Here is a 26,844-nt window from a genome sequence, read left to right as displayed (position 1 = left end):
CTGAACCTCATCAGACCTGTTTCAATAACAGATTGGAAGCCAACCAGAAGCCGCCTTTGGTTGATTTGATCCTTGGGTCTCAAGCTGTATTTATATAAAACTTCATGAAAGCTATAATTTTGTTTTCTCACCATTCATATTATGGAAGAAGATCTGGGTAAAGCTCAGTGACTGAAATACGATGGTCCCTCATATGAAATAATATTCTGATTACAGGCATTCGTTTGGGATGGTGTTAGGCAATGTGGCCACATGTGAAGAATGGCAGCGAGGGGTAAGGGCAGAGGCAGGTATGGGCGGGGGCATGAGTGGGTCCCACTGGATCCATCTGCTGGTTCGAGTTTCTGCTAAAAGGCTGCTCTTGTTTACGTGAGAGGCGGTGTTGTGTGATGATGAAGTGCATGTTGTTATTGTTAGTGAGTCGATTCCATGGGAGACCTTGCTGGTATTTGAAATAGTGGTGGCATAGCTTTCAGCATCACAGCAACAGGCAGCCACCACAGTATGAGAACCAACAGAAGGGTAGGGAGGTTCCCTGACTGGGAAAGGAACCCGGGCCATGGTGGCGAGAGTGCCAAATCTTAACCACTAGACCACCAGGGCTGGCCTAAGTGCATGAGATGGGTCTAAATACTGGCTCAGCCACTTACTGTGACTTAAACTTGCTCCGTCTCATGTATAAAATAGTGATAATAACAGTACCTGAATCATAGAGTTGTAGTGAAGTTTAAATGAATCAATATATGAAGTGCTTAGCATGGTATGTGCACAAGGTAGGCACTCAGTAAATGTTTGCTAGTATTTGTAACAAATACCAGCATTTATTGAATGCCTACTATACACTAATTACTTGCACTTATTATTTGTAATCATCACTGCAATCCTCTGCAATAATAATAATATTATTAACTTCACTTTATTGATGAGAAAACCATGACCTTGGGAGATCAAGCCTCTTATCTAATGTCACCCTGGTATACAGTGGAGCCAAGCGTTTGAACATAGGCCTACTCAGCCGAGATATTAGCTTAACCCACCTCTCCTGTGCCTTGTCAGTGTTCAATGGAAGATACGATTCAGATCTTTAAAGGGAGAGAAAATCAACTTTGGTTAAACGCTGAATACTTATCAAGTCAAATAGGAAAGCAAAGGAGTTCTGGAACAATCAAAAGCACTCCAACACTTGGTAACCTTCTGCCTTATGTCAAAATGTGTTGTTCTGGAATGGGAGGGTGCCACAGGACTAAGAGTAAGACAGCAGAGCGTGTGGGCAATTTTCAGTCTTTATCAATCCTTGTTCTTAGCTTCTTCTTTTTTAAAGATTGTTGTTTTTTTCCTTTTTCTCCCCAAAGCCCCCCCGGTACATAGCTGTATATTCTTTGTTGTCGGTCCTTCTAGTTGTGGTATGTGGGACACCGCCTCAGCGTGGTTTGATGAGCAGTGCCACGTCCGTGCCCAGGATTCGAACCAACGAAACACAGGGCTGCCTGCAGCGGAGCAAGCAAACTTAACCACTCGGCCACGGGGCAAGCCCCCGTTCTTAGCTTTTAAAATGCTATGGCTTTTAATAGATTATTTGCTTAATATTGATAAATCTATTTCCATGGAGGTAGCGTTTAGGAACCAAAATGCATATTGAATGTTAACGGGAAAATAACACCTGGAAGGTTTTACTCTAGCATATTTTTTATAAAAGTCCTCACTTTTATAGAATTTTCTATACAAAGAAAGAGTGGAATAAAACATAAGCATTTATTAAAGTGTATAAAGTATTAATACAAAGCATTTTATATAAAACATTATTGAGTGAAGAAAAGGAAAGAATGAAGGAAATGAGCAGTTCCTGACTGCTAACATAAGCCAGATGCTATGCCAGGTACTCTTATATACCTCCTAGCATTTAGTGAATGAAAAGTCTCCACACCAGGACCAAAATACATATGGAAAATGTATGTATAGAAAAGTCAATTTTCTGTGGGAAGATATTTCAGTTGAAATCTCAAATCTTACTTAGACATTACACTCCTTACTTACCTTGACTGCCCATTCTGTTTACCTTTTTTTTTTGGCTGAGGAAGATTTGCCCTGAGCTAATATCTGCTGCTAATCATCCACTTTTTTTGCTTGTGGAAGATTGCCCCTAAGCTAGCATCTGTGCTAATCTTCTTCTATTTTATATGTGGGTCACCACCACAGTGTGGCTGATGAGTGGTGTAGGTCTGCGCCTGGGATCCAAGCCCATGAATCTGGGCTGCCGAAGTGGAGTACGTGAACTTAACTACTATGCCACAGGGCTGGCCCCCTGTTTAATTTTTTTGACAGAAAGTATTTTTCTAATTAACTTTAGCCAAACAAGGGCAAAGAAGGAGAGTGTCCTTTCAACCAAAATCAGTTCTGGGAAAGTATAAAGTAGGAAACACAGAGATGCAAATTTTCTCTGCTTTAGGAGGAACTTAATATTATGCTAAGAGATAATGATATCCATTCTCAGTAATAATATAGAAAACAGGAATGTATTATACAAGATAAAAAATATAAGCCACTTTCTTCAGTCTGATTTTTAAAATGTAATTTCAGTATTTAAGTTAGAGGTATTTCAACTTCCCAGAATAAGTGCACCCATATTCAAATGTTGGTTTTAGAATACAAAACAATATTTCAAAGTCAAGTAGAAATGAATTTGTTCACTACTCTTTGAATAATTGCCATTACTGCTATTTCTCCTTGAGCAGATACTTGAAAACTGACTATATAAATTGCTGTGTTTTTCTGGGAAAATAATCTAGACTCAAAATTTGTCACCCACATTTTAATCTAAGTTACAGTTTTATCAGCTACTCTAGTACATTATTCTATTACATCTCATTAATATCTTCCCTGCTTTTTAGCTCCATGTAGCAGAAAGGAATTTTGCCAGTGCCATTTATGTCTACGGAATCCACTTGTTTGTTGTGCCTCCACACCAGAGTTAGCTATGAAGTGTTTTAGGGACAGAATAAGACAAATAAGATAGCTATAATATTTGGATATTGGATTTCGTCTCCTCAGGTTTGCCCTCTTTGTGGCAACAAAAGAATTCGCCTTGTGAATCTCTCATGTCAGCATCCGGCCACATTTGATCCTGGTTTGTGTGTGGTCTGTCTGCAGCCAATGACTTGAATAAAAACCAACAGAACAAAACAGAAAGCTCTGCTGAGCTGCTTATTTATTCACTTATCAAGATAAATTCTGATTCATTAGGAAATCAGGTAGAGGTAACAGTTGATCTAATTAGTTAATGAATTTAGGCGAGAGAACAGGGAGTTTTCACTCTGTAAGTTTCGATGATAATGAACTCCACTTTCCATCTCTCTTTGTCATAGGTCGGGTCCCTGGGAGACAGATTTGAGACCCTGAGATACCCATGCAGGAAGTTTATCAGAGCACGTTCTCAGGAGCAACACTGTTCTGAGATGAGAGAAGGGAGAGGTTGAATGAGCCAAGCCTCTAGGGAGCTCTGGAGCTGGGATGGGCCTGCAGAGGTCCAGTGTGTGCTACAGCCAGCTTGCCTGGGCTTGGGCAGAGCTGACAGTGCACATCTCTTCCCAACTCCACAGTCAGGGACATCGTGTTGATAACTTGAAATTGGAGGCAGGTGTTTGGGGCATTTACAATACAGTAATTGGCAAATGCTAGAAATCAGGTTTCTATCACTCGCCTCTCCCAAGTCCTCAACCCCTGGAGAGACAGTTTACCAGCAAACCCCCAGTTAAGAAGGACTGATTGCACATCTCTGTCCCCAGATCCATGTGATAAGTTCTTAACTGCACATAGTGATACACAGAGGGAACGACAGACTACACTCCCAGGTCTTACATTGCTGTAACTTCTCCAGCATAGGTCTCCTCTGTTCTACACAGAGTATTATTCTAATAGCAGATTTCTAGCCCTGTTGTGTTACCACCGCCAATCTGCCTCCTTTTTTGCTGAGGAAGACCGGCCCTGAGCTAATATCCATGCCCATCTTCCTCTACTTTATCTGTGGGACGCCTACCACAGCATGGCTCTTCACCAAGCGGTGCCCTGTCGGCACCTGGGATCCGAACCGGCAAACCCCAGGCTGCTGAGAAGCGGAACATGCAAAGTTAACCCCTGCGCCACAGGGCCAACCCCTATTGTTGCCTTCCTGAAAGAGGCAATTGAGCTCCCTTGGAGATACAACTTAGACACAACTTAGACACAACTTAGTGATATGACCGCCTAAGTCTAAGTGACAGTTATCAAAGGAGTAAGTACCACCCATGATCAGACAAGTTCCCGGAGAAAATACTTAGAAAAAAGCCAGCTGATATGATTTAGTGCCATTTCTTTACTCGTAAACATGGTTACTCATACCAATAAAGTAGAATGATAATAACTGCAGCACATCTTTGTTTAATGAAGTTATAAAATATTTCTGGATCCAGTTTAGGATGTATACCATAAGGTGGGAGAGTATTTTAAATATATTAGCCAAGCCACACGAAGAATTTGGATCAAAATCATTCTAACTTTTTAAAAAGTTAATTCCTAAGAAGATGAACTAAGCCAATTTCTATTTGCAAATACCAGTTGTCTTTAGGAAACTCAGAGAGTTTGTGTGAGAGAGTTCACCACTAGCTGGGGTAGCAGAAACTTTTAGGGGGACCATTCTGAACAAAGCTGCATGTCTCTCAAAGTTCTTTCTTCTTCTAAGTCCTTTACTCCATAGAAAAAAGACAAGAGGAAAGACCCAAGATTTGAGGAATGGAGACAGATTCTACTAAAGTTCTTCTCAGCCTTGCACCTTACATCCTACACCCACACATCCAATAGGCGCCAAATGGAGGAGAACTTGCCATGATTTTAGTACATGAGGCTAGAATTAGGAAACTCAGAAAGAAAAGTGTGTATGATTCTGAAATTCAGTGATTTAAAAGTGACTCGATACTGATTATATCTATTCTATTATCTATCATATTTCTGCAACAGGCATCAAAGCAGACAGGAAGTGAGGTTTCCAACTAATGTTCTTTCATGACATAAAATCATTGGACACAAACTCTGTCTTCTACATCACAACTTAGCACAGGGCTTTGCACATGGTGGGCCCTCAGTCCCTCTCAATAGCTTGTTCTTAGATGAATTGATGAAATAGAGCTAGGGCCACATTTGGGGTCTGTAATCAGCTTCTTAGTTCCTCTCTATAATACCCATTGTTTCATTCAACAAAACTATGTTGAGTATTTTCTATATTGTGGTATTCTACTAGGAGCTAAAAGTATGGAGGATTTCATATCCTTCTTGAGACAGATGAAGTTCAGATAATAAAGTCTAATAATGGAGATATTGAAGCACAGAGAGACCTCAAACCGCGTGCGTGCGTGTGTGTGTGTGTGTGTGTGTGTGTCTTGGTGCATGATCAAATGCTTTTTTTCTCACAAATGAGGTGTTCAGAATATTGATAATTAAGAGTAACAGCTTCACTTGTTCTGACTGAAAAAATGAATGCGGCTAAGGTTTCTGTTAATCAAATGGGGGATATTGTGAGGATGAAGTAGTGTAGCTTGAAGCCCTAAAAATAATCTGGTCTATTTTTCCTGATTTTAAGCTAAAAGACATCTGAGCTAGTCTTTCAACAGTTCAGCAATATTTCTATTTTCCTTTTATGTGCAATTCACATACTAGGTCCTGGGGATTTAAAGAAGAACGAAGAAAATCCAAGTTTCTTTCAAAGTCTTACTAAGCGAGAAATTCCAAATATTTGATACGCTATCAGCCTTTAAAGTTTGATATAATTTCATGTTACTTTTCAGGAATACATATGTTCTAATTTATGTCTACTTACAAAATTTTAGCCTGTATGAATCAATTGTTTTACAAATGATTTCAGTAGAATGTGGATTTACCTTTATAACAAGTAAACACAGAACAATGGAATAGATCCTTGTTTGTGTTTGGCTGTCAGACTTTTTAGCTACAGCCTTAGGTGTCTGCCTTGATAGATGGCAGAAGCTGGTTCTGAAAATTAAGACCATACCAGGGCTTCTGTGCAAAGGAATTTTGCAAAGCTTGCATACTGACCGAATCAACTACTGCCTCGCTGGATTTTTCAGGTCATGCTCAGCAAATCTTGCAAATACCGTTACAGTAAATCATGCCATGTCAACTCATGGAATTTGAACGTGACTTCTGATTTTGACATAGACTGTCTGCAGCCTGTTAGCTCCAGTGAGAATTGAATGTGACCCATCTGTGGGCAGTTGCTTTGTTGTTGTTTTTTTTAATATACATTTTATTCTAGGTCAGTCTTTTTAGAAATAGATATGACATCTGTCACTAAAGACAATGGGTGAGAGAATAGACCAGTGTCTGTACAAATACATCACCACCATTAGAAAACAATAAAACAAAACCAACAGCCTAAAGTGCGTGCACTACAGACAGTTGAAGCAGCAACAGCATCTCTTAATTCAAATGGTAGCATCTTGACCTGACATGTACCTGGGAAATGATCCTGCTCCTGACTTAAGAGGTTCCCCACCATACCCAGGCGCATTTGGTGCCGGTGCCTGCAGCCATATTGACCAGAGAGAGACATGACAGAGAACCTGCAGCAGCTCCTGCAGAGGGTGGGAGGTGGGGACTTGCAGAGAGGTACCCTTTGCCCTTAACGGATCAGACTGAATGGGGATTTCTGTATTCCAAGATCAATGAGACTTGATGAAGTTGTGGCATGGCAAACATTAGGTCCAGTGTGGGAGCAGTGCATCTTTTCCTCTGAAACATAAAGCTCATCTCTAACCCTAAGTTTTTGGGCACTTTAGATAAGAAAAGAAAATGCACATTTCCAGATTGGGCACATTTTCCTCAGTAGAACTCCCAAAGGAAGGGAGCTAAACCTGCTGTCATGAAAGTGTTTTCCATGCCTTGGCTAAGCTGTGAGAAAAACCAGTTAGGAGATGTCATAAGTAAACAGAGGAATGATTAGAACTCACTTTAAAACACACAAGTCTTTTTATTTGGAAAACAAAGATAAGTGAAGCCTGTACACTAGAGATCTCATAGAAGAACTAAATCTGAATGTCAGACACTCAAGAAATAGGTTCAAAAAGCTTGCAATTTTCACTATAATTATGCTACATGAATGCAATTTTATGCCTGTCATTCTAGTACTTCAATTAAGGCTATTTTATTTTCAAGTTTTGAGATCTAGAATCCCCTGCTCACTGTGGGTCCTGGAAGCCACTTAAACCTCACTCCCTTGAGAGCAATATCACCTGGGCTGCTTACCATTCTTTGTTGCCTTGAACTTCTCTGATGTTTAGGCAGCCCACTCTGGCACTGAAAACAGGCGGAGCAAGCTACATCCTCATGTTTTCTTACGTTATTATTTTTGCCTGATTTCTTCTTCCCAGAAGGAATCTGTAAATTTTAACCAGAGAGATATGAGGAAAAGAAACTATTTTTCTCCCAAGATAACAATCGACGACCTTGGGCAATATGTGCAGAGTTTTTTGGAATCCTATTAAAAAATCATCTGATAAGCCACCTTTGGGTCTGTGTGTTGTTTTCTTTGTGTGGGGCAAGAAGTCAGACCTACTAAGCTTAGCAAGCTTAGCTGGGATGTTACTTAAACTTTAGGCAGTAAACAAAGATGTGCTCTGTAGTGCACAGATGGCTGGAATGATCAATTTTAGAGTTGAAAGTTGCATTATGAATCACCTTATTCTACCTATGTTCACTAAACATAGTGCAATGGTAGCCCCAGTGATACGGTACCTTAAGCAGTCCATCTGTTCCCTCTGTTAAAACCTTCTTGGTCCAGCATCTAAAAACCAGTCACTCTTTCAGTGAAAATTGAAAAAGAAATTTTGAGATAAGACGCAAATCAGGGCAACTGTGTGTACTCCTCGTAATACATTTTTTCCCTGGAAAAAAATGGTAATAAATACAAAATGACCTGTGAAATATTCCTCCATTAAAGTAAAATACAACTCTTTCATGGGGCTAAATGCAGACCCGGAACTGCTCACTACTCACTGGGATCGCGATACATGTAATGAAATGAGAGTGTAAATGGGTTACTAAAAATAAAAGTATTCCTTGGGAGAGTTTTGGATAAATGGACTGAATGTTCTTTCACTTCGGAAGCCTTTGCTCAGGAAGCCGATGAAGCCAAGTACTCAGAGCAAAACCATCTGCTAAAGGTCAAAGAGATGGGTGAGCTGCTGTGGGTCTCCTGCAGGATGCGGCCCTGCCGGAGGCACAGGCACCAGCCCATTCTCTCCTCTCCTTACCTGGAGGACTGCAGATACCTGAGATCACGCAGAACCAAACGATGTACTTTTCAAAATCAATACGGCTGAGCATGTCGTGAAATCTCTAGGATGGCAGAAAACACCACAAATGCCCACAGTACACCACACCACAGGAACAGTTTTTATTTTTGTAAAGCAATTATTAATTTATGTATAAATGATTACGGTATTTGAGATCCAAGATCCCTGGAAAAATCTGATGTTGCAATCAAAACATAATTGAGCTATTTTGGAATAGAAAGTCTATTTGCTCTTCAAAACATGTAAATATCTAAAAAACGGTGACCCATTTAGAACAGTATTGCTTCAGTGCAATTTTTTTAAGGGTTTACTTTAAGTGAACTTTCTTGCTCGATGGAAAGTTTCTATAGTCTGATACTGAGATTTCCCAACCTGGGGTGTGTGTGTGTTTTGGGAGGGTTGAGGGGAGAGGATGTGGTCAGCAGTGATGCAGTGGTGAATTAATTTCCTCAAGGGTTCTGATCCGACAGTCCATCTGGGCACCAATCACTATTTGCAACCTAAATAAATAATGTCTTGTACATGTAGGTACTATTATTTTTTCAAATGTGTATATGCGCCCTTGTGATATGAAAAACACTAATTCATTCTGAAGTGTTGTCAACTTCATTGTAGATTTTTATTATTACTGCTTTTCAATCCGTGGATTATAAATCAGCAGTTACCTATGGGCAACCTGGATATTTTAAATGTTATGAAAAAGTTCTCCTTCGTGGATTAGATGCACTGTGGTAATGTATTTTAAGAGTTCCGATAAAACAGTTATAATAGGGATTTACTAGAGATATATAATATAGTGGGGATATGATAGATATAATGGGATTTTCAATTATGAATGAGTACCATTATAAGAATCATTAAACCATTTGGTTATATTAAGTTTAAAGGTTTAGACCCAGCCTCAAAATAAGACACTTAGCAAACAATTAGCCATTACCTTTGGGGGTAGGAGTGGAATTGTGTGAGCAGCCAGTGCGAAGGCGTTTTTTTCTGTTCTTTATACCTTGATATTGCTTGAATTGTTTACAACAATCGTGAATTCAAATATCACTTTTATATTTTAAAAAATGATTAAAATAAAAATTACCACACAAAATGAGATCAACAGTCTCTTGGGAGCCTAGTGAGGTGCTGGCTCCTGGGTGCCTCTTGCACATCCATTCTCTTCCACCAGGCCTGAATTAGGAGGCTGAGAATTACTTCTCATTCCTCTTAACTCTGGAGGCTGCTCCCAACTCGACAATCCTATTCACTGTATGCTGTGCACTGGGCTGCACACTTCACAGGAAGTCTGAGCTCACCGGGAGGACTGCAGTGGAAACTGCCATATCAACACGTCTAGATGGGGGCTACGAGACTACAGGATATTCCCACCCAACTGGGTCTTGCGGTACAGCTGCCTATGGGTGCAGAGAAAAGGATGATTATTGCCTCCTGCCACCAAACGTGTTGGGACAACCTGGGGAGTATTTATTAAATCCCCCTCTGTCCTCCTGTAGGAGGAGATTACAGCTGACTGGGCCATGGGGTCTTCTTCCCTGGATAACTCTATGAGACTGGTTTTAGGGAACTGGTATGTGGCGTTAGGGATTCACAGGGATCATGTGATAGTTAATGTGTTTAGACTCAAAAAGCTGTAGCAAATTCATGCAACACTTAGTAATGCAGTAAGTTAACCTAAAATACTTTAAGTTCTGCCCAAAAAAAAATGCTGCCATGCTGAATTACCCCAGGTTAAGCATTGTCATGTTGTATTATGGCATGATATTCAGGTAGATCATTGTAATAAGCAAAAACATTTATATCCTTTAGGGATGTTTCATGGAAAGCAGATGCACTGTTATATTTTCTAAGACATTTAGTCCAATTTTAGTGATGCATATGTGAAGTGGATAAAACATCACAAACATAAGACTCTAGTTTTGTATTTTATACATAAACCAGAGCTTTAAATTTTAAGTATAGTCTGGGGAAGTGAATTATTTAAATCTAATGTTCACATTTTCTCTTCAGTCTCCCATGTCTACAATGATTTTCCTTATTCATTCAAAGGGAGGACAAACACAATGGGGTAAATTTCCTGATTGATGGGTTCTTTGATTTAGGACCAATATACACCAACTGGCTTTGTTTTCACTATTGTCCTTAAGGACCTAATCAGAGCCTCAGGCCCTGATGTTTGCAATAAAGTACTAAAGACTTTACACATATATAACGTGCATATATATATATATTCCGCCCCCCCCACAGTATGATTATGTAATCTAGCCAAGAGTGTGTATTGTCAAGTAGCCAGTGCATCAACTCATTATTCATATGTTTGGCTATTACACCTTTCTTCATGATGAATTTTTGTCACATAGAAACAACCCTCAGAGGATATATTCAGAAGTGGCTCTTTTGAAATTGTTTTTCAGGTATGGTTTCTAAATTCAGGTCCAGATGGTGTCTCCTTTCTGCAAATGCTTTCTCTAGACTCCACCTCTCAAAGCTAAGGGAGCAAAGGACGCTGCGGTCAGGGCATAAAAGCTGTGCATCTGAGCTCTTGGTGCTCTGCAAGGACTCACCAAGGACAGATCCCATTCAGACAATTGCCCATCCCCAGGCACAGACAGAAACGAGGAGCAATAGACTCCTTCTGCTTCCTCAGTGGAAACCTCTCTTTCATGGAGGTGAAAAGATGAGTTTAAACAGAGAGTGAGGCCAGGTTGTTTCCTGAGGGCTTTTCAATACTAAGGAGTAATTCCAAAGTCTCAAAGCTATGTGGTTAGGTAGACAAGCTGAGCTATGGATAATACTTTCAGTGTATTTACTGCTTTCATTTTAGGTTGAGACTTGTATTTGTCCATCTTTATGTTTTGTTTTGATTTTGCTCTGTTGAGAAAGAGGATTTAGGGGGAGGGCCGTGGATAGGATGGGGTGATAACGGCTTGTTGGGGAGGATGGTACAGGTGGCAGTTTTCCCTTCCTAAACATTTGATTTAATGGTATTAAGACTCCAGAGGTTGTTTGATCATGGGAATAAATAACCTTGAGTTTCTAAATTTTAGAAGGCATCACACAAGGATGCTCGACACTGACTGTTCTGGGAGCTACTTGTGTGTCCCATGTTTTTCCTCCTGTGCTTCCTGTCTCTCAATGATTTTATGTCTAAGAAATAAAAAGATAGGAGAAAATTTAATTGGACCGAAATAGAGCTACTAATGAAATACCGTCATTCACTCAGCATGAACTTTTTATATTCATTCAACAAATGCCTAATAGAATTTGCGTCAGGCACTATTCTAGCCACTTGGAAATACATCAGTGCACAAAACATAAAAAGCCCTGCTCTGGTGAAGCTTACGTTCTAGAGGAAGAAACTTTACGTCTACATACCTTGTGCATATACACAATGCATTAAGAGAACTTCCGTTGAAGTCAGACAGAAATTTTGTTAAACTAAAAACCTTTGTCTGTGGGTCTTGTACACATTTCAGATTTCATAAAGTAATTAGATTGCCCTTTAACATTTGCTTTAAACTTTCTCCCTCATTTCTTAATGAGTTTACAATATTTTCACAGCTTGACAAGAGCAGGCACTGGGCACAAGGAATAAAAAACCATGAAGAGCCTTTTAGAGTGTTCTAGAAAGGGTGACTTCACCAAACTTAAAATCAGCTTTAATGATTTGGTTTGAAACAATTGTTCAAACTCTCTCTTTACATTTGCTGAACAATCATTTGCAGCAAAAGTTAGTAAATTAGAGAACAACCTTTATTTTATTAATTACTGCTTAATGTCTAGAGCAATCCATCATGTTCATTTCTGTTTTACCCTGTTCTTAGAGAAAAAGATAGAATATCTGATTACAATTTCTTTATAAAACCCTTCATATGTTTTAAAATCAGAAAATTGTCATACCAAAATATCAATATTTTAATTGTTGAATTTACTTATACACCATCTCTTTCCAACAAAGATTTCAGGGGCATAAAGCAGAAGATATAATCATAAGGCAAATAAAAAAGAATGGAAAAATAGATCCAAGTTATAAAACAATTAGATGTTAGCCATAAGATTTATTGCTACTAACAGCTAGATGCCTTTCTTAGATTTCCATCTGAGCTTCCTGGTAGCCAGTGCAAAAATGAGAAACATGACAAATTAATTACATAATATTTTTAAAATATGAAAGGAATAAACATGTTAATTTCTCAGGAGAGATCAAGTTATTTTGACATTAACATCTAGAATAATTTTTACAAGGAGAGGGGAGATTAAATTATATAGTGGCATCAATCCAAATGTTGAAGCATATTTCATAGAACAAGTTATTAAATCAAGTCCACTAAAAGCTAAGGACAAATGTTGAAGAACAATTTGGTGAAGGCAGTTCCAGAAGCAACTGGATGATTATGACATGAACACATGGCCCAGGATATGAATACATGGATAGATCAATTGCCTTCCATTTTCCCTCAAATCACTCTTTATCTGGTATTAGAAAAATCTGCATCGCTGACAATTCAAGGTTAATTATGTGGAAAAAACCTTGGAGGGCTGGTTTTCTATAATGCTGTTTGATGGTGGATAGATGGTCTATAAGCTTTGGAATTTAAATTAATGGGTGGTAGGATTGTCAGTTTACTGTGAAAGACGAGAAAACAAACCAGCATTGATCTCTGCTTGTACAGGATGCGGGGGTACTCCATCCTAGCACAGAAATGAGCTAAAGGAATCAGGATTCTCTTCAGATACAGTGTTGGATTGATTCTAAGACTTGAATAAATATGTCAAATATTACTACGGAACAGAGAAAAAAATGATTTTATGGGGGGAGTTATTTTTAAGACAGATAGAAAATAACCAATTATTTTAGTTAATTCAGGCAAATAAAGGGGGAATGCTGCCAAAAAAAGTAATAATAACTCTAACCAGGACAAAAATAAAGCAACCCACATGCAAAAGAGAGTTGTTCAAAGGCTTTTTTTTCTAATTAAAATTTTCAAAAGAGAGCATTGTTCTCATAGGGCCCCAGAATACTCTTCCCCTTAAGTTTTTGTTCTAGATCAATGTAATATCAAATTGCTTCTTCCTTTCCATATAATTTTGTATCTCTTTTAACAGTCTTTCTTTTTGGTGAAGGAGATTGTCCTTGAGGTAACATCTGTGCCAGTCTTCCTCGATTTTGTATGTGGGATGCCGCCACAGCATGGCTTGATGAACGGTGTGTAGGTCTGTACCTGGCATCTGAACCTGTGAATCTGTGAACCTTGTGCTGCCAAAGCGGAGCACGTGAACTGAACCACTGCGCCACTGGGCCAGCCCCTTTTTTTGGTAATCTTTTAATTCTCTTAACCATGTATCTGCTACCTAGATTTTTGGGAAAATAGAAATTATGGTTTGCCAGCAGAATTTTAATCTAAGCAATCAAAAAGCAAAGGAAGGCTGAATTTGATAGTGGAAGCCTGCCCGTGTGGTACTCACTGAGACTGCCTAGTCACCAGGTTACCTCTCCTCCTTTACTCGGTTATTTGTTCTTGTTCAGAACCCATTGTTTGCAATCAGAAAGCAAGCAGTACTCCAGGCTCTGAAATTTATTTTACATCAGTCCACACATAATTTCAAAGTTGGAAAAAGGAAAGCCATTTTTTAAAAATCTTGATATTGGTAATTGGAGCTCTGTGTGGCTGTTTACCCATCGTCTTTCAGGGAGGCAGTGAGATTAAAGCAAGGTGAGAAAGAGTGTAGTCTTTGATCATTTGACTTTGTGGAATTGGGTGACCAGCATGAAAGTCAACAGTTTATCACATTAGTGCATTCCATCTTAAACTTTTTAAAAGGGGGAAATAAAAAGGATTTGTTCAACAAATAGCATGTTAGAAAAACAGTGACAATGAAGTTGACCTTTCTGTTACATCAAAAGGGCTTTACTAAGAGCCTTGTGGATAAATTTCAAGGCTGAGGAAAAAACCCGATATACAGCAAAGCTTTCTGGTTTCTCAGTCTGTTGGCTCATCTAGAGAAGAGTCAAAATCTTAAACTATCAATTAAATTGGGTGCCTGCTTAATGAGAGAATCTTCAACATATAGCTTCTTTATTAAATGCCCTGGTTAATGTTATGCAACATAAAACAAAAGAGCTGGCACTCCTATGGTTTTTTATGCAATGGTGAATCAGCAGAAAGAATTTTCTTCTTTTACTTTATGAACCAAGGCCACATGTTCCAGAGTGCGTGTTTCTTTATTAAAAACATCAAATTCAACCAGACTTATTTGAACAAGACATACATTCATTAGGCTCGCTTTTAGTTTATTCAGTGACAATAAAGCTGAAAAATAATTGAGTTGGACTAGCGTTAAACACAGGAGAACAAATTTATGTCTCAAGAAACATTAGACTATTTCTAAGCGGTTAGACGCAGACCTCCGGAATACAAGAAGGACTCAGAGGACTGGGCCTCAAGCAGCAAAAAGTGCTTAAGATGCCTGGGGATCCTCCTTCTTCCTACTAAACCATCTCGCAGTGGAGAATCTTTAAAATTCCTCCTTTTCAGAAAATTTCATTTGAAAAACCAGCTAGTTTTGAAGTAAAAAGTGAATCAGCTGAGAGTTAAAATCTCAGGTCTGATTTCTTCATCTGTCCCCTGTGGGGAGGGCGTGAAGGAACTGTGGTTAAAAGAGGAAGAGAGTTCAGGGAATTTATAGAGAGAGACAGTTTGTAGCCTGTGAAATCCTAACGTTTGAGAAAAGGTGAATGAATATCTATCATTCAGATGTTCGCGAAGTATTTTGGTTTGGATGCCATGCAGGTCAAACATCAGGTTGGTGGCTGAATTTTTCATTTCCAAAAATAAAAATAATGGAAGGTGTCTTCTTTACCCTGGCAGTCACCAAAACATGGATTGTCGGGTTATTTATATTTGGGAAATTTTACTTAGCACCTTACTTTTATAGTTTGTCTTTCCCCACCTACTTTGCTTTCACAACTAGACTGTGGAAGAAAGGAAGCCAAACCAATCATCTTCTTGGCAGTTGATAAAGTTAGCTCCTACCTGGTCCTCATTCTTTTCCGACTCTTCTTTAGTAACAGGGCTTTGTTCCCATCTGTACCCTTCCTGTACTCCACGAAAGGCTCCACGGTGGCCTTATTTCCTCTGTTAGTGATTGGGTCAGGCAGGGGCATTGACTCAATTCTAGCCTTGAGACTTGAGGGGAGATCTGCTGAAGGATTCTGGGAATGGCTTCCCTCACTCTGAAAAAGAGGCATTCAGGTCTACATCCTCCCTTTTATGCTGCCATATGATGTGTCCACATGTAATGCTTGCAACTGTGAGTGAGCACCCCATTGTCCTTGTGAGTGGTGGGGAGAGTGGAAAGATGGAAGGAAAGGAAACCTGGTTCTGATGGACATGATTGAATTAACCAATCCTGCATTTACCTGACTTCCACACTTGTGGTTCTCTGAGGTAATAAGTTCCCTTAAAGCACCTTAATTGATACATTTCTATTCCCCTGAACTTCACAGGTGGGTGGTCAGCTTCCATTTCTTCCCCTTCCTCATCCCCCAATCATATCTATCTATCTATCTATCTATCTATCTATCTATCTATCTATCTATGTATCATCTATCTATCTACATCATTGTGTCCTCCTTTCTTGGTTTTATTTCTGAATGTCTTTCTTTTGGGCTCTTACAATAATTTCTAATTGACCTCCCTGTGTGCAGCCTTGGTCTCTGGATATATTCAGCAGACTGCAACCATCCTGACTTTTCTAGAAGGGAAATTAAGTCACATTATTCTTCCACGTCAATCATTAACAGTGTCTCACTGTAGGGAATAGTGACGAGAAGTCCAAACTATTTTCATGTTTACAAGGTGTGTTCTATAATCTGATTCTTGCTAAGTTCTGTACCCTGAAATGCTCTTTTTAAGACATTGTTCACCTGGCTTCTACTCAACCTTCAAGACTTAGCTAAAAAGGAAGAAGTCCCCTCTGAGCTATTGCTGACCCCTTCTGGTCAAACAATCGCCCTCTCTTTGTGCCATCTCAATATCTTGTAGGTCACTTTACCAATACTTATATCAGTATTCTTTGTATTTGTTTGTAAGTTTGTCTTCTATAAACCACAAACTTGAATCCAGGGGCCATGCCTTATTTGTTTCTAAATCTCTAATGCTCAGTCTAGTGATTTGCTCATACTAGGTGTTTAATAAGTATATTGTGATTGATTGTGAGGTCTACAATACAAAAGTGGGAAATCTTAACGCAAGAGTGCTTAAGTTTCAGTGTGAGACACGTATATAGTATTTATGCTCTCTCTATGTTGAGCTAAAAATGCCTATGTCATAATATGGGGGTGATCAATGCTACAATAACCAGGATCCTATCAAAGAGATTAGAATAAATTATTCTTTTTTAAATTTGCATTTGTTTGGAAAAATCATTCAGGTCCTATTGATAAATGGCCTTTCAGAGGTCATAAAATGCACTAAATAATGGTCAAAGTATGAATTGTTCAATAGTTCAATCCATAAAGAATTAGTTACTGCATGTCTGCTCTGTGTCAAATATTTTTCCTTTTTCATGTTTTTTTTCCTAGGAGCAGATTAAATGACCATCAATCTTTGCGAGTTCTTTTGAAAAATATATAAAATAAATACAAGATCCAATGATCCATAGTCAAAACAATGTACCTTCTATCCTTGTTTACAAGGAGAAAATACAATTTTGGTTAAGAGTGTACCATAATGTTCATAGAAATACGACAGCCTTGATCCGTGTTGCTTTAAGTGGAGATAATTTATGGCTTTCTCTGTAATTTACAAAATGGGTTCACTATGGGACCCTCTGGGTACGTGTGCTCTGCATTAGAGGCCTGATCAAATGATTATATTGACAGCAAAGTCAGTGAAGAAAGAAAATTCTACAGCAAAAATTCTTTCTTTTTTTTTGAGGAAAATTAGCCCTGAGCTAACTACTGCCAATCCTCCCCTTTTTGCTGAGGAAGACTGGCCCTGAGCTAACATCCATGCCCATCTTCTTCTACTTTATACGTGGGATGCCTACCACAGCATGGCTTTTGCCGAGCAGTGCCATGTCTGCACCCCGGATCCGAACCGGCGAACCCTGGGCCACCAAAAAGCAGAATGTGCCAACTTAAACCGCTGCGCCACCGGGCTGGCCCTACAGCAAAAATTCTTCATGTCCATCCCTCAGAGACTACCTGAGGAGATCCAGACAAGCAGAAGGCAATATATTGAAACCAGATTTTGGATTTACAAGACTTCTCTGAATTTGAGATCTGCCTAATTGTGACTAGCAAAAGCCACTCAGCCATTTAGAGCCCAGTTTCCTTGCACATCTAAAAATGATGATAAAATCACCTATATCAGGAATTTTTTTCAGTGACATAAAGAATGAGAAAATGACTTGTTTGACACACCCAGGCAGGATGGCCTACTGGTTAAAACGTCCCCAGAGCAAGCTTGCCTGGGTATGAATCCTACCACTCAGTAGTTGTGTGCTGTTGGTTGAGTTGCTTACCTTTTCTGTGCTTTTGTTTCCCAATTTGTAAGTGGGGTGATAATAATGCCTATAATATAAGGTTATAATGAGGATTAAATGTGCTAATGTTTGCAAAACACTTAGAACACTGCCTGGCACATAGGAAGTGCTATGTAAGTGTTTGGTGGATAAAGAGCAATTTGTATTCATCTCCTGACACAGTTCCGGAAAATAAAAATCTAAAGTGGAGATCTTTGCATTTATGCAACGGCTACATAAAAGGGCAACTAGAAGAAAATAATGTAATAATGTAACTAGGAGAAAAGGGAGGCATCTTGTTTAAGAACTTAATTAGGTCAATACAAATGGTAATTTCAAAGCCTTGGCTGGGTATTTCTGTAGTCAAGGGAACAGCCATTAAAAGGTAGAAAAATCGCTATTTTTAGCAATTTCTGATAGAACAAGGGTTGGCACGATTAGACAGGAAAAGGAGGAACAGAGGGTTGGTGGGAGGAGCTAGCCAGGCTTTGCACAGGAACGTGGGCACCGACCCCATTTTGGGCAGGAGGGTGAGAGAGATGGAGTCTTTCAGCAAAGAAAGCTTTCATTCCTCTGTATCAGTTTCAAAGCCCTGCCTCTGAGTTTGCACTTGGGAAGTGTGTGGTGGTATGGGTGGGGTGGGGTGGGGATGGTGGTGGGAATGGGAGGTTCAACAGTTATCTCTTAGAGACTCAGAAGAATAGGAAAGCTTGGCCACAGCTTGTCCAGATGGAGCGATCTCAAATGGAACCAGACTTACAGTACTCATCCTAGCTCAGTAGTGCAGGGGGCATAGAATATCCATCTACTCTGACTGCCCTAGTTAGGCCCCAGTGGAATATTAGTCTGGATGGAGCAACTCAGCCTTGGGGGAATAACACTTCCGAAAAGGGTGCCAAAACCTCAGTGGAGACAAACTTACTGGGTAGAATTTGATTTCCCAAACAAATGGTGAGTCGAATGTTCTTAGTAGATGTGTACAAGGAGTGGTGGGCAAACTTGAGTTCAGGGGAGCAGGACTGGGAACTTGAGTGTAGCTTCAAGGGGATGGCAGGGAAAGGATTGATTCTTCTGGAGATTTTCTTAGAGGAGGGGATAGCTTGATGAAGCACATAGTTAAAAAAAAAATTCCGGCCTCTTTCATAATTCTCTTTAGTTATTGTTAAACCCCAGAGAAGTCTGAAGCAATTGTCAATTCTCACCAGGTGGTGGCTGTGTAGAAAATAAAGTAATAAGGCTAAAGGGACATGGGCCTGCCCCACATTCACTCTTCTGTTGGCATTTGTGCAGATTTGGTAATATTGTTCCACGGATCGCCTGTCTATAATTTCCACACTGTAACCACGGGGCACAGAGAGATTGTTGGTCCATGGTGGAGCTGGGAGCCTTGGGAGGAGCAGGGAATGTAGAGAAGAAGAGGAAAGGGATGGAAAATTCTGGATGGATCTATGACCAATATTCTTCTTCCCCAATAAATGCTAGAGGAAAGCGTCTTTTTGGTGTTGGGGTAATAATAAATGTAACATAATAAACATAACAGTTTGCTTTGAAAAGATCCTTGCAATAATAATGGTTATTATTGCAATCATCAGCATAATTATTATTCTATTGGAATCTACCATTATTGAGCACTTAAGTGCCAGGCACTGTGCCAAAGACTTTACTTACACTCTTTCATTTAATCCTTAAATTAATCCTATAAAGCGGCTATTATGCCAATTTTGTTTGTGAGAAAACTAAGGCCATAGAGGTTAAGAAACATACCAGTGTTGCGTATTTAGTGACAGAGACAGTACTAAACCTAGAACAGTCTAACTCCCAAGCCTGTGTTCCTCATGTTCTCTACATTCTTGTGTATATTAGGGGGTCAAGACCATCAGGAGAAATGGGTTATACAACAAAGACATAGTGATATCTTCCTGCTGAGGCTGCAAGAAGAGCTAGAAGTGATCCAATGACCTGTCTCCTGATGCATCATAAGAATTGAACAAGTTACATAACATGTGAGCTAATAACTGGCACCAATTTGAAAAATGCCAGAAAACTCTTTAATTTGAAAGAAATTGAGGGAGCTGTTACAGGACTAGAACGATCTGTGTCAGAAGGGCCCTGATGCCATTTGAAGTTGTCTGTGCACTTAGACTCCAGCACTGGCAAGGGGGCATTGGCCCCTCCACCTGGGAGGAAATATACACAGGAATATGATATGGGCTGGAATGGGTAGGAGGCAGTTATGAAATATCATTAATTTTTCTCACACTATTTCCCCAAATCTGTTCTATTCGTTCTCCCTTCCCCTCCCTTGATCATTATCTTGGGTTCATCCCATAGATTTTCTGGTCACTTTGGGGCTTTAGGAGAGTTTCATTTTCAAGTTACTGAAAAGTCAGTGTCATCTAATTCAGAACTTCCAGTTTAATCTCTCATCCAATTTAAGGAAACTATTTCCCAGCTCAGACCTAGCAGGCAGTCAGACAGGGGTGGGGGACACGGTTTTTGCTTCACTAGTCCACTTTAATCTCCTATCACTCTCCCCTCCTCTGCATCCCACTCACTGTGCTGCTCTTGGCTCCACCAGGGTTAGCAAGGAGGGGAGGGATGAGAGGAAGACAGCAAGGTCTTACCAGAATGGGGCTTCTGTAATCTGGCAGCAATATTATTTCTAATGGTAGATGCCCAAATGCTGGCTCTTTGACTCACGGGGCAGGTTCGTGATTTCTTCAGGTCTCTGCCTGCCACCCTTTCCTCACCACCAGAACCCCCTGGCACAGCATTCATCACTGACAGAGGTGATGCACTCTCCAGGTGACTTCCTTTCAGCTCCTGATCTTTGAGTTAAGGCTGCCTTGCCTTCAAGGGAACCTCTTGGAAAGATCCTTTAAAGATGGCTCTAGGCAAACTGGACTTAGCCACATGCCCTGTTCTGGAACAGGTGATGGAATAAGGGGTTACAGAACCAAGTTCACTACACCTTGGCATGTCTCACATAGATGGGGAAGCACCTCTCTTTGAAATGTGATCATAGATGATTCCTAATGGGTCAACTTTGAGGTCACAGCAGAGACCTAAGACAATGAGAAAAGTCCCATTTAATCTCTTGTTATTTTAAGTGAAATGCGATCAAATATATAAAACCAGAATGTTTTCACTTGATTTAGCAGGCACACCCTCATTCCCAGTTTTAGCATCAGGGTAAGTTTTCTGACCTTACTAATTCAATGTGTTCACTTCTGATGAGGAAACAGGGACCTTATTTAATGCATTAATTAGCAATAGAACTATCCTTTTTGAGTACCTGCTAGAACATATGCTTTGTGATATAAACCTCACACAGCCCTAGAAGATAGGTGTTCATATCTCTATGTGACATGCAAGGACATTGAGGTCAGATCACTCACCCATGGTAACAGTTCGAATGTGGCAAAACCAGATTTCGCCCCACACTGGTTCCAAAGCCTGTGCTTTGCCTGATATTTCACATCCCACATTCGTGGCTGAGTTTAGGTACTGTGGCTACGATGGTCTCCTAGCTAGCCAAAATATGGACTGGCCAGGCCATAATTGTGGCCCAAGAATTTCTTACTTCTAGTGAACTGAAATGTAAAGCAGTGATTCTCAGCTTTGACTGCACATTTGAATCTCCAGGTGTTTGCAGTTGCAGGGAGGCCTGAGAACCACTCATTTGAACAAAGAGATAACGTTTACCTTAAGTAGTTGCCTAGGCCGTAGGTCAGAATCACTGTCTCTGAGAAAGCAAACAGGAAGTTTGAAAAAGAAATATTAGGAGATACTTCTATATCATCAAAAGGAAAGTTAGAAAATAGCTCATCCTCGATAGCTCAGTTATAAATAGTCCATGTTCCTAAATGCTACTCTGTGCTAATGGATGTGATAAAGGAATGAAGATTATATTTCTTAGTGCCTGCCACTTAACTTGCTTCAAGTTACCATTTAACTTAATAAAATACTTATAATATAGAGAGAAGACCAAAAACAGAAGTAAGATTTTTCTGGCAATAACCTGAGGTCACACTATGAAATAAGCCCTGGACAAGGGTAGTAAGAATGCAGCCAACATAGGAAATGAACACATCAACTACCAAAGCAACATTTCTTTAAAGAGAATCAAATACTGCTGTAGAGCTTAATTAACATTTCCCCGTTAATTACATTTCATTTGATCCTCACAACATCTTTGAAAGGCAAGTGATGCTATTACTCTTGTGTAATAGGTGAGGATCCTGAGACTGTGTGTGTGAGCAACTCACCCAAGGTGGAACTAAAACCCAGGTTCCCTGCCTGAAAATTGTTCTCTTTCCACTACTTTGCACTAACAGGGATGATCTAGATTCAACAGATCTTTCATGATGTCAAAGTGGATGCAAATTCAGAGGAGGAAGCAGACCTGCCATTGCATCTGTGGGGAAACTGCTTTCAAAGTAGCACCCATGAATCGATGATTCTTGCTGATTTGAACAGTTAGAAAATTTTACTGATACACAATCAGAAAAGCAGTGGTAGGAAAGCCCTAGGGGTGAAGGGTGCTTTGTCAGTCTTCGCTGAGGGCTTTGACTTCTCATTTGACTTCATGAACAGTGAGCAGAGTGAAAACAGATGCCACTTCCTAAAGGAGAATCCCATAGTCAGAAGGAATCTGGGCTTGGCTGCTAAATTCATAAGGAAATCCTTACATGAATAATTCTAGATCCAAGCACTCCTGTTAAATGCTCAGCGAAGCATGACATTCAAGGATTTTATGCATTTTGCTCCAATTAGCTACTTGATTTATTCCAACAATAGGAACTAAAATATTTCTAATGATATGACATAGACCACTGTATTGTGGGTGTCCATCACTGAAAATTATACCGTTTATTTGAAACTCAGCATTTACATGACTTCTTAACTGCAACACAACCTCATTGGAACGATACGTGAACTCTTTCTAGAAAACCTAAGACAGGTCCTGTCCAAGGGGTAGCTGTGTCACTATCGTGTGAAATCTGAAAACAAGGACTAACGATTATAAAAGCTGGCCCTGGGGGGACAACCTGGTACATAAAGCCCTTTTGGGATCTGCTCCTTGGTCAATTCTCTGTGTGTCTCAGTTCTGCACTCCCGTCATCCTGACCATCCTCCCACAGATCCCTCACCTGTGCTGCTAACTTAGATCTGGTCTTCTGGCTCTGAAACTCCCTTTGTTTTATTATTCAGCTATGGGATTCTTGACCTTGACTTATGTCAAATGCTGACCATTCCTGAAAGCACAGTTAGCACTTCCTTTTTGGTAAGAACACAAATATATATTGTTTTAATGCACTGACTTCTCCAGGGCCACCAATTTGTGTTGATCTTGTTGTATGAGTCAGAAGTACACGTCAAATGAATGGGCAGACTATTGCCTGTGGACAATTTCAATGCTTTTTATACCACAGTAATAAATACTGTCTTTGAATATTGTGTTTTAAAACAGCTTTACAGTTTTATGTTAAAAAAAAATCCCCATTTAGACTACCATAAAAATACAAAGTCCTTATTCACTCTGAGCATTAATCATATATGAGAGGGTGGTCTCTTCTGTTCCTATCATTGCTCAAGTGTAGTTTTCATGTTGTCATATGGCATTTTGTCATATTGTGCTTAGAATACTCTGTGCTCTCCTTTTGAACATAGCACTGTTTTACATAGGCTTTCTAAATATTTATATAATCCAGATATCATCATTTTCATTGCCACAGAATTTCTCACCATATTAAAGTTCCAAAGTTTGTTTAATCGCTCCCTAATTGTTGAGCATTTGGGTTGTTTCCAGGTAACTGCTCTTACAAATAAGGTGGCTATAAAAATCTTAGTACAAGTAGGTTTAAAAGCTATTTTCTTTAGATAATTCCCCAAGGTGGGGATACTATCTCAAAGGGCATGATCATTTTATTTAGCTCTTGGCATGCCAGCATGCTCTCTAAAAGTAACTAATTAGCAGTGCCACTGTCAATGAAAGAGGGCACCTGGGCATCTCTGTCATTTTTTTATCTCCATGAATGTTAATATTGTCATGAAATAAATGACATAGCTTCAGATCGCTACAAAATCCATAGGCTATGAACAACATTTTCTGCAGCCAAGTGTGCCCACAGGACTCCTCAGAGGTGCTTACATCCCCCTGTGGTTGGTCACCAATCTGGAGGCCCAGTGACAGGCGACGGGGTGTATACTGATCACTCAGCTTCATGGCCTGAGTGTGTTTTAGCTGGCCTGCTGGAATTCAGTACTCTGGGGACAGCTTGGGGAACAGAATCACAGAGCAATGGTTTGGAGTTTGAGAAGGAAACAAGCTAGATAAGGTGACTTGGAATTCTCCCAGTGCTCTCAGCTTCAGATTCCTCATGCCATCTATCTCATATCCATTTACAGCTACCACTGTTGGTTGCTCCCCAGACCGACTCTCCCACTGTTGCCATTGCAAATGGCCATGCTTATTTCTGCTCTATGCAGTCATCAGCCCTGGTCTCTGCCAGCAGTTACTGGCTTGGAAAAACTGCTTTTAAATCTAATGAGGTGGGTGTTGTCCTCAAGACAGAGGAAGTTAATGACCACAGCAGCTTTGCTGAATTCCATTTCACCTGATTGCAAGACTTGGCATTTGAAACCAAGATTAGCTAGAAGGGCACATCATCTCTTTGACCTCTATTCCTGCCCTCCCGAGTCGCTGGAGAGCCATAAGGACAGGATCATGAGTTTCTTCCTCCTCTCATCCACCCCATGTTAAGTAGTCTCCTCGCCCTTCCTTATTATTTGCTTTCAAAGGTATCAGCTCTACTGGGAATAAGAAAATAAATTCCCAGCTAGCTTCACAGTAAGAAAATGTGTGGAAAATGACTATACTTTTTTTTTTCTTTCAGATCCCAGAAAAATAACTCCCACTCTACTGGTGGAATCACCACATAGTGACTCAGAGTCAGGCGTTAGGTGGAGGTGGGAAGGGAATAGAATGGATCTTGCACCTCACTTGGCTCGAGGAAATAATAATTGCATGGACTCTCAGCTTTAACCATCTTCTCCCTCACCATCATCAGTTGTAGTTGACACGAAAGTAAATAGAAAAATGTCCCCTGGTGGGCCACAAACATTTGGCATTTTTTTCCTCTGTATATTCCTGTTGAGTTCAATGATTAAACCTCACTGAAAGAGGTATTACATTTTTTGTACTCTCTTTATTCTTTCTAATCACTTGTCCTTTTCTTTCAAACTCCACTTGTTTGGCATGAGATCAGGGGCATAACAGAAGGCAGAAATGGTAAATTTAAAATTGTCTACCTTAAAATCGTCCCCCATGACTGCAGAATTGCAGCAGCCAGCATGCTTTCTTGGTCTCTGCCAGACCACCATAAATTACACATCCCACCGGACTCTATACCCATGCATTTGGGAGAGCTCTCTAGTAATCAAATGAATCATACAGTCAGAAGCTGTGTCTGGTATTTAATCGAAAATGTTGATTTCTTTAATGTATTCTTATTGCTCTCTCTTTATTCTTACTATTAAGATAATTTCATGGCCTTATAAAGATAGCTTTCAAGGGAACTTAGAAAATATAATTTTACTCACATATTTAGGAAGTTTTCACAATTTCAGGATTTTAGAGATTATCTTTAGAAAAATACTTGCATACTTTTCTACTGAGAATCTTAAAGTGCACACTCTGTTAAAATAACTTCCCCTCCAGGGGTTGGGAAGGGTACATAATTACTTATTTTGTTTATGGGACAATCAAGATAACATACCACACTCATTTGGATGAGCAGATCCTTTTGTCGTGTTGTTGTATTTAAAAGTCTAGAGTTGATTTTGTTTGGAAAGGAAATTTGTAAGGTGGGATTCATATTATGAAAACACGTGAACTATTTGCCTAGAATATCAAGAGTGGTACCCCATCTTATCAGATGGATGCTGACATTTCTTGATGTGGACGTAGAAGATGCCAAGTCTTGCCTCCTGGCCTCTTTGCTAGGTCTCAGAGTTCCCCACGTCTATCCTGGGCCCCTTTAAACAAGCCCTGCACACCCATCCAGACCCATGCAGGGATGTTAAATAAAGCCACCAGGGGCATTGTCATTCCTCTTCAGAATATTCCTCAGCCATGTTCATTTGCCTGCTCCACTTTTGCTCGCATCTTCTCAGCTTCTTCCTCAACCCTGGAATCTGGGTTCATATACTCCATCCAGACCCTGCATCCTGGAGCTAGTATGAGACTGGCTATTTTAGTTTTAGCCTTCAGCATTCTGTAGCCTTAGTAGCTTCTAGTCTCTTATCTCTGCCTTCCCCCATCATAGCCGTGGGCAAGAGGCAGTCAACATCCCCCACAGCACAGTGGGTCCAGACCGGGAGAAATCAATGATAGCTCATTCCCTACCTGAGGAGGGAAGGGGACAGACACTCAGAAATAAGCTGCAAACATCAAATGGAGATAAATTAACACTGGAGTTTGAGCCAAAATCCTTTTGATTTCTCAGATGCTTTGTATCTTCCTCTTCCTCTTTGGTTCCAGAAACTTTATATATAGACATAACTTTCAGAAGAATAGCAATGTGCTTTATTAAATGGTGTGTTGTACCCATCTGGGTAGTCTTTAACTTCAGAGAGAAACAGGAGACAAACTCCTAGCTCTGGAAAGAGTTTGTAAAAAATCAATTTGATTTGGCCAGAGAAGAGAGAATGCACCATATCTTCTAGGAGGGCAAACTGTCTAAAATATTTTGAAAAAATATATTCTTTGCTTGATCCAAAAAATGGTCACACAATCGTTCTCTTTCTTCACCCCTAAACTTAATAATCTTACAGAGCCCTAGGTACTAAAAGTACTAACAAATCTTTAGTAGGACTTATTTACAGCCATTCATTTCTTACAGATGACTAATAAACTTTCTTATTCTTATTTGTCAACTATTTAAAAAAAATACTTGTGTACAACTTTAGT

The 26,844-nt window shown here is 39.8% G+C and overlaps 1 protein-coding gene across 5 annotated transcripts in view; it reads right to left on the bottom strand.

The window, feature by feature from the left end:
- B3GALT1 (beta-1,3-galactosyltransferase 1) overlaps window positions 1-26,844 on the bottom strand; it is a 321,146-nt gene that overhangs the window by 41,567 nt on the left and 252,735 nt on the right. The window contains exon 2 of one of the 5 annotated variants that reach the window (XM_014732518.3): window positions 7,291-7,422. The exons of the other annotated variants lie outside the window; for them this stretch is intronic. The gene's annotated coding sequence lies outside the window, so the exon portion shown is untranslated. The remainder of the gene's footprint in view (window positions 1-7,290; window positions 7,423-26,844) is intronic. 5 annotated transcript variants of the gene reach the window in all.

This window comes from Equus caballus, chromosome 18, assembly GCF_041296265.1.
Source record: "Equus caballus isolate H_3958 breed thoroughbred chromosome 18, TB-T2T, whole genome shotgun sequence".
Classification (NCBI taxonomy): Eukaryota; Metazoa; Chordata; class Mammalia; order Perissodactyla; family Equidae; genus Equus; species Equus caballus.
Note: the sequence above shows the minus strand (reverse complement) of the source record. Positions and strands in the feature narration are given on the sequence as shown.